The sequence below is a fragment of the Silene latifolia genome, chromosome Y, assembly GCF_048544455.1.
Source record: "Silene latifolia isolate original U9 population chromosome Y, ASM4854445v1, whole genome shotgun sequence".
Lineage (NCBI taxonomy): Eukaryota > Viridiplantae > Streptophyta > Magnoliopsida > Caryophyllales > Caryophyllaceae > Silene > Silene latifolia.
The window spans coordinates 147,769,635-147,782,009 of record NC_133538.1 but is presented as its reverse complement, the minus strand read 5'-3'; the positions used below and the strand labels follow the sequence as shown (position 1 = coordinate 147,782,009).

The 12,375-nt window shown below is 39.1% G+C and overlaps 1 non-coding gene across 1 annotated transcript; it reads right to left on the bottom strand.

Annotated features, from left to right (window-relative positions):
• Positions 1-12,021: 12,021 nt before the first annotated feature.
• LOC141635595 (small nucleolar RNA R71) lies at positions 12,022-12,128 on the bottom strand. The gene has a single exon (XR_012540271.1). It is a non-coding gene; the product is annotated as a small nucleolar RNA R71 (small nucleolar RNA).
• Positions 12,129-12,375: the final 247 nt, after the last annotated feature.

Genomic DNA, 12,375 nt, shown 5'->3' with positions numbered 1-12,375 from the left:
CAATCAGTATCACCGTAACACTTCAAAGAACGATCAGTATATATATTTTTTTCTCAATCAAGTTCAATAGGAGATACAATTAGGAATAACTAATAGCTAATCCTTAAGGAACAGGCGCAATTGTGCAGGAGATTGAAGTATAACAGCTTATGTATCAAAATTATCCTCACCATCCAAATCCATTACGTAAGAATAGACTCCTACTTAGAAATTTCCTATAAGCTACTATAAGCCAAGGAAACCTTTGGCATTGCTTCGCGAAGCTCGCCACTTGCTCACATATGCATGCTAGGAAACCTGTTGCGCAGAATTCTAATAAACATAAGATATCCATATTTAACATCTGAAACTACAACTCAAACTGTATTTCAGAACCTCCCAGCCACCCCTAAAAAAAGCTCAAACAGCTTAAGTTCTTATGCCTAGGATTCCATTAGAAGAACTGCCAAGTTAGCTAATTCGACCTCTCAAAGCACTAGTGGTTCAGAATTCCAGTAATTAGAATCCTAATCCATACTTTAGCACTCGCAATAGTTCACACTCTATATCTTAGGATTACAATTTTCGTGAGCACAGCTGAACATCTAAATCTAACAATTATCACAACTTTGAGTTTGTCATCTTAAAGTTCTGGATAAACACATCTGAACATCTAAACCTAACAATTTTCATGAACACTCAAGAACCGCTTCTTAATTACTCGTAATCCGGAATTCTCAAGAACATAATAAATTATTTTAAGACACATTCACTCTTTCGCCTATTTTTGTATTCATAATTCATTTCCTTCGCAATCAAAAACTATGAATAACATATATCATCAATAAAATCAAGCGATTGTAATATTTAAGACGTCATAACCTAAAAACTTAATTAGAAGCAAATTAAATCAACAACAAATACAGAACTAACTGAACATCGAAGAAATGAAATGAACTAAACATAATCGAAATCTAATCGCATAACCTTCAATCAGCTACGTCAATGCATCATCCTAGTCGACTTCTGGAAAATCAAGAATATGCAAATTCACTAGGACATCAAAAACTATGCTGCAAAAAAAGAAGAAATCTATAAGTGAAATTGTGTACCGTATTGAGCAACATCGAGGTTGAATTCATTGAAATTAGGATGAATCGAAATTACCTAGATCGGAAAATAAATTAGATTGACGATGGCGATCAAAATCTGAGCGATAAAATGTCGATCGAAATAAGAGTGAAGGACGATGAGCTGAAGAGAGAGAAAGTAAAAGAGGGCGAAATGAGTGAATTTGAGGGCGAAATGTCAGTTAGTTGAGTTTTGTATGGGAACACGTGTTATAATCTGATGAGCCTACAATAATTAGATCCAATGGTTTAAAAAGGGTTCAGCTACCTCACTCTAAGAAGAGTGCCTCACGAGATTCAATTTCAATATATATATATATATATATATATATATATATATATATATATATATATATATAGGGGCGGGATCCCGTACGAACTAGAGTTCAGTACGAACTAACTCAAAAATTCCTTATATAAGTAACCATTGGATAAGATCAATCTAAGGCCTAGAATACATTTCCAAATGAAAACTACGAACACCATTCACTGATACCTCACCATCACCATTCACTGCAAGTCATCCGACAACACCGACGACATCACCAGAACACCGACGGAACCTCTTATCTCTCTGTCCTCAAACCCGTACCTCTCTTTCATCAACTTTCATCCCCATTTTCGTAACGTAATGTGTCCGCCGGTGAAAAACGTTGCCGGCACTCTTAAAAATTGTGATTTTAACTATAGATCTACTGATAACAAAGTAAAAATTCGAAAAAAAGTTGTAATTATGACCTAATCGGAACATTTGGACTCAGAAATGTCATTGTTAGCCAATTACATGTCAACTGTTGATGCCGAAAGAAGAATGGCGACGATGATGCGGTGTTTATGGGTGGTTGGAAGTGGTAACAGAACGAGTCGAATGGGTGGATCTGATGGCTGCTTGTGACAGTGCTTGGGGTCGAATGCTGCAAAGCAAGACTGTTATGTTGGCTTGGGTCCTTGTTGTGTTGAATCTCTCTTGTCGGAGTTGTTCATCGAGAAAGGTGAGTAACGGTGAGGAGATTGGAGTACGTGGTTGTGCCGGTGGCTGCCATGATTATTGGTCGTCGGCGTCAAGGAGGTGTTGAGTTATGGTGGTTGATACGGTGACAAGGATGGTTATGGTGGTAGCTCATACTTTGGGCCTTTGGGGGTGGATACATGAGGTACTGTCACTAGATACTTGTATGAATATTACTAGATACATGTATGATTTATGTATCTTATACCACTGATATGTGTATCTGGACTAAGTAATATGTGTATCTAGGTAAGGTAGGTTTCGAATCAAAAGCGTTTGTGGTCGTTCAGGTGGTCACCAAACGCTGTTGCCCAAGAAGCAAGGTGGTAGTAAAGGGGATATTGGGTGATATTGGGTATGCTTCACAAGAGTTCTAGATGTTTCTTGCTCTTTGTCTAGTTTATTATATGAACAAAAGCAAAAGGAAGACGGAGTATAGCTGGTTATTGGTAAATGTAGCGAAGTTTTGTTTAGTCGAAAAACGAGTTACTTAGGGAGTGTGGCTGAGTGGGTGAATGAAGAACTAAAAATACCATGTAATGTCTTGCTGCCAATTTTTGGTTTCGGATGCTATGATTTGCTTTGTTTATCAGGTCAAAGGAAAAAGGTTTTTAGAAATGCTACCAAGCATGCTTTCTTGTGTACCCTTCTCATATTCGTGTATTTTCTGGTTTCTATTTTAGCTTTATATGGCGGTCAGTGGACGATATGCTAATCTTGTGGTTTTTCTTTACCTTATTATCCCTCATTTTAATCCTTACTCATTTTCAACATTAACGACTGACCACCCACATCACTATCTTCGCTCTCTCACCACTGCATAGTCGTACCGCCGTCTGTACATCTACGCGCATCGGCTTCATCACTATCTAGATTTAGTCATATTAGAGTGTATCTAGCAAGTTAAAGGTAATAAAAGTTAAAGGTTTGTATCTAGTAACATAAGAGTGTATATAGCAAGTTAAAGGTATGTATCTAGTAATTTAAAAGAGTGCATCTAACAAGTTAAAGGTATGTATCTAGTAACTTAAAAGAGAGTATTTATGCTAAAATATGACGGGAAAGGCTTTAAGGATTTCAAGGATATAAGTTTCCTTTATTCCACACTCGGAATGGTACATTATTGTGTAAAGGAAATCGATAATAAAAACATCACAATGACATTTGTCCTAGTTTCTTAACACTCTCAAGGGCTCCTAGAGATGGCAAGATAGAGAGCTGGTGAAGATGATAAAACTACCAGCACCCTTTTTATGTCACTTCCTTAATTACTTTTGAGGCAATTTGATCACCTAATCTGCTATATAGAATTAAAATTGAGATCCAAAATTTCTAATAAATTACACAAACCTAGTACAAAAATAAATAAGGCCGAAAATGATATAGCACCACCTGTTTTTCCTTGTACAATTTATGCTATCCTAAAATGAGAGCTGTAACATACTCTGTCAATGCTAACAATTAGTGTTCACGGACTGCATAAGCTGCCAGTAAAATGCGTAAAACCGAGGCTTGTGAGGCATTACTGAAGGTGTGAAATTGGCCAACTTTAACCTGATGAATTTTGCTTCTTAGGTATTGAAAACATCAAATTAGATACATTAAAATTTCTTGGAACATCAATACTTGCTACTGCCTCGCACCTCTGCAACCGCCAATTGACGCCGCACACCACAACCTTTGCGAACTCAGTTACGGTACGAATCATACGAACTCAGAGCTGCCACATGTTGACATGAAACCGACATAAGCTAGCCTGACACAAGAAATGAAAAAGCAGCATAAGATCATTAAATTTTTTTCATCTCTAACTCAACTTCTACATCCAATTCAGTCAGAAAAAAAAAACAAAGCTATAATGACACATACGAAAAAGGAACATGCTATCAACATTGAGCCACAAGATCACAAATAGTCACAATAAGACCATATCAGCATCATTTTATATGACTGCTAAAATGAAGTAGCAAGCATGAAAAGGGATTTCGCTTCCTTAAGGTTGGAAACAAGTTTGACTGTGGTAATTTCTAGATGCAAGAATAGCGTTTGTGGTTTCCAAGGCTATAAAAATAGTCATATAAGAGGCTCGAATATAGTTTATTCTGAAAAAATGAGCTCCTTAACGTCCTTTTAATTTAATGCTCTAATTAATTTAAAAATTCTCCAAAATTCCTACCAAAGTTAGGAGAGTACCCAACAAAATATGACTCATATTCAAAAATGACTCCATACTTGATATGTTCAACGATCGAACTCAAGCGGTCCAAATATATTTAACATATCCAAAAATTTATATTAAATGTATTCAGCAAATTGAAGTAGTGTATCTAGCATGTTAGAAATAAGTACCTAACACTTTTTAAGGAGTGTGTCTACCTAGAAAGAGGTATGTATCTAGCAACTGATTCGAGTGTATCTAAACAACTAGAGGTATTTATCTAGCTACTTAAAGAGGTGTATCTATCTAGGTAGCTCGAGGTATGTATCTACCACGGAGCCGCCTAATCCAACCCATAAACTAAGCCCTAAAAGGGGGAGGGTGAACCCCAAAACAAGGGAATGGGATCACCAACCCATCACTTGTATGTAAGGATATTCCAGGACCAAACCAGGAACCTATCACTTTGTATGTCTACCCCAAATACACATGGTATTGCTACCAGATACACATGCTATTACTACCGGATACACAAATTGGTTAGTGTATATGCTATTGATAGCATGTGTATCCGGCCTTTTAATTTGTGTGCCTAGAGTAATAATATGTCTATCCACTCTTCACAAATGACCGTCCTAATGTCCATCACCCTGACCAGTACCACCACAACTCACTAGATCGCGTACTAATGGCGTTCATCATGATTTCTACTTCTTCTGGATTGCTAATTAGAGTATTATTATTAGTCAGACTAACACCCCGATCGAGCTTACAAACAGCAAAAATCCAATCACAAATTCACATGTGACACAAAAAAAAGAAAAATAGAAATGTACCTACTATACATTTAATATGAACCTACGACCTTAAAAATGTACCTAATGCCTAAAAACGTATTTAGTACCGAAAAAGTTATGATTGGATTTTTTTTCATTGTTTTAATTAGATATGAACTCATTTAACTTCGATTGAATATATGGTAGTCATCGTAGTTCAGTCTGATAAGGCGGATATAAAGCCTAAAAATTGGTAATAGTGTCTTTGACGGCCTCTTTAAAAGCATATAACATAGAAATACGTCGTTCCTTACTCTCAGTTATATTGTCCGTCAAATGTTGCAAACTAACCTGAGTACCTGACATGTCCAAAACAATACATTCAGAAGCGTAGTTAGTAAACATTTCAAGTAGTGCAGTGATTCTCAGCCACCGAGTATTCATAAGAACAAAATTAGGCTGGTTGACAGGGAAGAATGAGACAGGGACCATGCTACCATCAATGACATAGATATCAGCCTCTGAACTTTATTCACCATCTAGAATAACGGAAGAAGGCTATAAAACTTGTGAACTTTCCAAAATACCATGTAAACTAAGAAACGAACATTATAGACGATGTAACCTAGCAGGTTTCTATACAATTGACGGGAATGGAGGGAGTATAATTTTAATTCTACTAGGAAAAGGAAAGCTAGGTAGGGTGTATTAGTTTCCACAATATAATAATAATCATGGATTGATTGATAAAAAAGTAATGATGAGAAATCGGAGATGAAAACAAAAAGTATGAGAAAAAATAAATAAAGTAGTGAGCGACCTGTTGATGTTGAGCAGTCAGAAAACAACCAACTTCTTTTCTTTCTATAAATTATTACTTAATTCATTCTCAACTCAAACTCCAACTCAAGTCAAGTCAACTCAACTCAACCCCTTAAATTCCTCAGAAACTGAGTTTGATTCATTATATGATATTTATTGTTAGCTATTCAATATGGCTAAAAAATCTACTCATAATCCAATTGAGCCAATAAATTACTCGTTAGTAATGCGAGCCAATAATAACTCAACCAAATCGCCTCGACAAAACAACCCTACTAATCTCAAATACGATATAAACTCGACAAACCCGAACCAAATATGACCAGCCAGAACTCGGAACCTAATAGCCAGCTCTAAACTTAAAAAGGCCTAGAACATGGTAGTAGGCACACTTGCTCCTCCCTAAAGATTTCACTAATAGGAAGTAGCTGACCTTGTCCAGGTCAAAAGCCTAGAAAAGTAACGAAAGTCGTTACGCATTAGGTTTAGAGCGCTTGTAATAAACGAATGAAATTATCCTCACCCGCATAATCTGATATGAATTGGTCTAAGCTAATGGATTTTTTGCACCCGAAATCAATGCTTTCGGCCAAACCTTCATAATCTCATATTTGTTTTTTTTTTTTTTGATGACGAGGGGTTGAATCCCCCCTGGCCCATGCATTCCCGCACCACCACATGGACCATGTAAGTCACCCCCTTCGAGGGCTGCAGTGGCCAAGTGATCATTTCCCCAGCTCGTAGTCGAACCCGAGACCTCTCAACTCCTGCACTTCTGCAAACTTCAAGGTGTAACCCGGCTACCACTGGACTAACACCACTTGGTTAATTTTTTGATGACGGGGGTTTGAATCCTCCTGGGCCCATGCATTCCCGCACCACCACATGGACCATGTAAGCCACCCCCTTCGGGGGCTGCAGTGGCCAAGTGATCATCGCCCAGCTGGTGGTAGTCGAACCCGGGACCTCTTAACTCCTGCATTTCTGCAAGCTTCATGATTTAACCCGGCTACCACTAGACTAACACCACTTGGTTAAATATTTGTTCTTTTAATTTTATGCTTCATACATTCATTCCCATTCTATATGTCATCTTCGTGTTCTATCTTCTGTCCAAAGATGGCACACGAAAATAAGACCGATAGTACTATTTGAAAATATAAGCCAATTAACGATGCCGAGTTGGAATTTGCCGGTATAATAACTTTCACATAATAAAAACTATTCTTAAACTGAATTATATGGGATTACTAATAATTCAGTATGCAATAAATCTGTCCCGTCGCCGCTCCCCCAACAAGTAACTAACATTTCTTAAAATTGTAATGACGATATTTTGTACTATCTAATCAACGCATAGAAATCGATTAGAAAACAGAAAAATCAAAGCACGCTCCAATTATTCACAAGTTACACACAAATATAACTAAATTAATCAAACAAAAAAGTGCCAAAAATTGATTGAAAACAACAAAGAAACAGGAGAAATGGAGAAAGACAGAAATGTGTACCAATCAGGAGCTTACATCAACAAGATTATGGGATGTGAATAATCAGCAGAATGGAACTGGTGGAGCCTGCAGTGAACCGCAATTCTGCCGCAACCAGGATTTTTTTGGGCATTTCGCTCTTTCAGAAGCAATTTCTTGTAACAACACAAGTTGTTCCCCAACTACTCCTAAAATCACACAACATACGATTATTAGACACAAAGATGATGGACACAAGATTATGCAGATTATAATGAAGAAAGCCCATACCTCTATCAACAATGTCCAAATCTCCTGTAACGATTTTGTGGATAAGCTCATGATAGGTGTCACGGATCGCCTGATTGGTATATACCTCTATCAACAAGATTATGCAGATTATAATGAATATATTGGAAAAACCTTACATCAATTAATGAAGAACCGCAGAGACGCATGAAATGAAACGAATGCAAAGTTTTTAACGCCATTTTGGGGAGAATGAGGCAGGAATGGAATTAGGGTTAGATTTCTTCTAATTAGGGGAAACTAAGAAAATGATTGAAGTAATTGAAGAAAACAATGAAAATTAGCACGAATTATAAACTTACATGTCGAAGAATCTCGAAAATTGGATCAAATTGGAGAAGTGATGTGATGAAATTGAGCGAAACACGATACAATCAAAGGTGTGGTTTCTGCAGGTAGAGATTCCGCCACCGATGTCTAATCGTCGTCGTCGGAGAGCGTTCGTCGGACAACATTCATCGTCGGTGATGAGAAAGATTAGTGAAGACAGGATTAGTGAGAGCGTGTGTCGTGGGTTTGGGGTTTTGTTTGAGAGGATAGAGGATAAGGGAGTGTAATGTTGGCCGTCGATGAATTAATCTGAAGGGCTATTATTAAGTTCGTATGGTTCGCAATCTAATTTAGTTCGGACATGATCCTGATTTTATATATATATATATATATATATATATATATATATATATATATATATAGAATTAGGATCTCGTGCGAACTAAAATAGCGTGTGAACCGTACGAACTATCTAAAAAACACATATTAACATGTTGACAGCCCAAAACTAAACAAGCCCAAATACTAATGACTTCACTCTCCCACATTCTTATCCACTGCCTGCCCGTGACTTCCCTAGTTCTATATCCTTTGCTCACTCAACCATTACCCACGGCCACCATCACCACCACTGTCGTGGTTATCGCCACCGACGGTGATCTACGTGATCCACCTTGCAGTCACACCAGCGGACTGCCGTCCTTTGCTTTGATTCACCTTTCCCTCATCGACGCTGGTAAGAAAATGAACAATGGTCGGAGTTCCGGTAACGGACAAAGACGTGACTACCCCAGTGCGACCACCAAATCACCGGCGGATTTTCGCTCTATCATCATACTTGTGTTTCTACTCCTGTTTCATTATCGCCGGCAAGCAGCTGCACCCGCACCACTACTGAAAGTTGCTTTCTGCCATATTCCCTGCCGTCCCTCCCATTGTCGTCAACCACGATGATGAATTCCAGTTTAACGGCTCTAAATTTTCCGATTGCTTCACCGGAACTACCAATCACAGCCCCGAAACTCCGGCAATGCACGCATTGCTCCTCATTTTACTTCATGCATGAACAAATTCCAGTTCAACGGTTCTAATTTTACTTTATGCTTGAACTAATTTTCCGATTTCTTCAGATCTCATGTCGCCGATGTTCCGTCCTCTTGTCACACAACACCTTTGGTTTTGGTGCAGATCTGAGATTTCGAAATTCATTTTTTAGATGGTGGAGGCTGATCGATGGTGGCGCAAGGTGTGCCGGTATGTTGGCAAGGCTTTTGGTGGTTGTGAACGAGTCACGACGAGGATAAAGGAGGAGATAGTGAGGGGTTTGGAGATGAGGGATTGTGATCTCGTGGTTGTTTATTGGCTTGGAAACGGCGGGGAGTGGTGGTTGGTCGGTGCTAATGCAGTGGTTGTATGTAGTGGTAGTTCATGGGTTGGGAAATGGTGTTAGTGAGAGGTAGTGATGGTTGTTGGGGTGACTGGTGGTGGTGGTGGTGGTGTGTTCGCAGGTATTATAGATACACTTGTATATTTGTGTATCCGGAGCATTCCCTTTGTGTATCTAGGGTGCCGTCGGTGCTGTCGTCAGAAGGTCGACGGAGTGATTAGTGGTGGTGGGGCGAGGGTGCTTCGGTTTTGGGTGGTTGATAATTGATTTTTTTGAACGATTCCCCTCTTTCTTTTCATAATTTTTGACCCTATTTGGCACGATTTTAAGCCCGACTCGCCCTTTTATTTCACGTGGTCGCATACTAAGAATTTCCGTCTCCATTTGCAGGGAATATGCCTAAGAGAAACAAGACGGAAGATGGAGCAAGCGCGGGCTAAAGATCGAGTTAGCTTGAGAAGAAGAGGATGGAAAATTCTGAGAAAGGTGTCTCTGCCGGCAAGCCAGCAGCCGGTCCACTGGCAAGGACACTCTTCCTAACCACACAAATGAAGGAAATGACTGAAGAAGTGTTCTTTGCCGGCAGGCCGGTAGCCAGTCCAGCGACAGGGAACACATGCCAACACTTAGCAAATTTCAAGGAAAGTTTTGGAGCCAGAATTAGAATGACTCGATGCCGGCAAGGAGGCCGGCAGCCGGTTAGCCGGAACACGTAACATGTATTGAGAAAAATGAAGTAGAGAATAAACCAAGGAGTACTCTCTGCCGGCAGGCCGGTAGCCGGTCCACCGACAGAGAGAAACCCCAAGGCAAGTGGTGATCCAGGACTTGAGGAGGACGCTGCCGGCAGGGAAGTCGGCAGCCGGTGTGCCGGCACAGGAGCACAGTCGCATTTTGGGCTTCTCTTTGCCTTCATTTGTGTTTAATTCAAGGGGTAGTATAAATACCCCCCTCCCTTAATCATTTTAGATACACAACCCTAGATTTCAGAAATTCTCTAAGTTTATGCATTATTTTTTAAGCGAAGAACTAATCTTTCCTTAATTACACTTTAATTACTTACTAAATTAATATATATCTACTTAGTTTCAATTGTTTACATTTGGTTATTGGGTTGCATTTTGGAGATATTGAAGAATTTCTTCCTTAATTCAATCAAAGTATCAATCTTTCCTTATTGTTGGTATAATTCTCTCCTTATTTACTTGTTTAAATCAATAGTTTATATTTCAATTCTTCATTTTGCTTTGTTGTAATTTGCACCGTGCTTTCTATTGTGTTTGCTTGTCCTTCCCCAATTGTTTGCACTTCCCTTTTGTCTATGTGTGAGTAGTGACCCCCTAGGGTTTAGGGGGATTCTAAGTGGGACTTAAGGGGATGATTGGGTGATTAATATTTAGGTTGTGGGTAAATTGTTTAGTTATTTTATTCATGCATATAAGATGTTTGATGAATTGTGTGAGTGAAAGCTCATGTCTTTCTTCATTGTTTGCTTAAGTCCTTTGTTTATGAAAGTTTATGGAGGATTTTGATAGCATGATTAAGAGAGGATTGGATGCTTAATGATAGTTAGGTGTCATCCTTAGGGAGGCCAAGATTTTGAGTCATTTTCCTAGACTAATCTTTACCCTTGACCCATTATTCACCCTTGTTCACTCTTACCCATTTAGATGAACGCGAAGGCCCTAGACTTTAATTTGATCGTTTACACATATTGCTAATTACTTGTTTTTAGTTTGAATTTAGTTGTTAGTTTAGAATCAATCTCTCTTGTTTCCCGACTAAACTAGACTCATATTAAATTGAGTATACACCCCACCATCCTCGTGGTTCGACCCCAATTTATACTACCTGAATTGGGTTTACAAATATTGTTGATGGTAAGAATTGACGGCTATAAACTTACTCATCAAATGGCGCCGTTTCCGGGGATGGCGTTAGGTAATATTTAGTTTATTAATAGTCTTAGCTTTAGTTTTATCTCACTTGTTAGTCTGCTTTAGTAGTTGTGTGCTTCATTGTAGAGTGTATGATTTCTTGCCCTCCCCTAGTGTGTAAAAACACTAGGAGAGTAACGGTTTGTCGAGTGCATGCCTAAGAGGAACCATCAAGCTCTACTCTTCAATTCTGACCCCGAAAGACTTTTTAGGACCTTCAGGACAAGGATCCTTGATAGAGTTCGGAACCCTCCTCAAGCAAACATAGACCAACAAAACCCACACACCCTACCAATCATTGACACTATAACCCCACTACAATCAAATGACATAATTGAGACCCCAATAGAAAACCCATTTCACAACATTCAAATTCCAACTCCACCTCAATCACCACCCCCTCAAAAACCTCCAATGGCTTTACGTGATCACAACCGCCTAACCATAATGATTCTTGTAAGCCGATTAATTTCGGCACCTTGGCTCCCAACAACTTGAGATGCACCCCGCCCAAGTGGGGTTGATTCAAAAAGATTTGTTCGGGGGACACATCGAAGAAGATGCTTATGCTCACCTACGAAAGTTCAAGAGAAAGGTCTCTATGATGAAGAAGAATGGGTTATTCGAAGACACTCTAAGGATGATGTTGTTCCCATTCTCTTTGACGGGTAAGGCGGACCGGGGGTTAAATATTAACCCTCCGGATACATTCATAACCTAGGACGCTTTAGCCAACGTGTTCATGGCCAAGTACTATCCGTCATCCAAGATCGCCATGCTTCAAAATGAAATCCACACTTTCCAATAAGAAGATGGGGAATCCTTGGGTGAAGCATGGGATAGATATAAAGACCTTATCGCTAGTTGTCCTCACCACGGGATTTCGAAATGGTATATCACCCAAACCTTCTTCCAAACCTTGTTTCCTAGAACTAAAGAAATGGTGAATGCCTCCGCGGGAGTGGGATTTGACCATTTGGGTGATGAGGAAGGGACGACACTAATTGAGAAGATGGCAGACTCGAAAGCAAATTATGGATCAAGGGGAAATATGCTTAGGAGAAATGGAAAATACCCTAAGGAAAACTCTTCTAGTTCAAATGCCGAGACAAATGCTAAGCTTGATCTT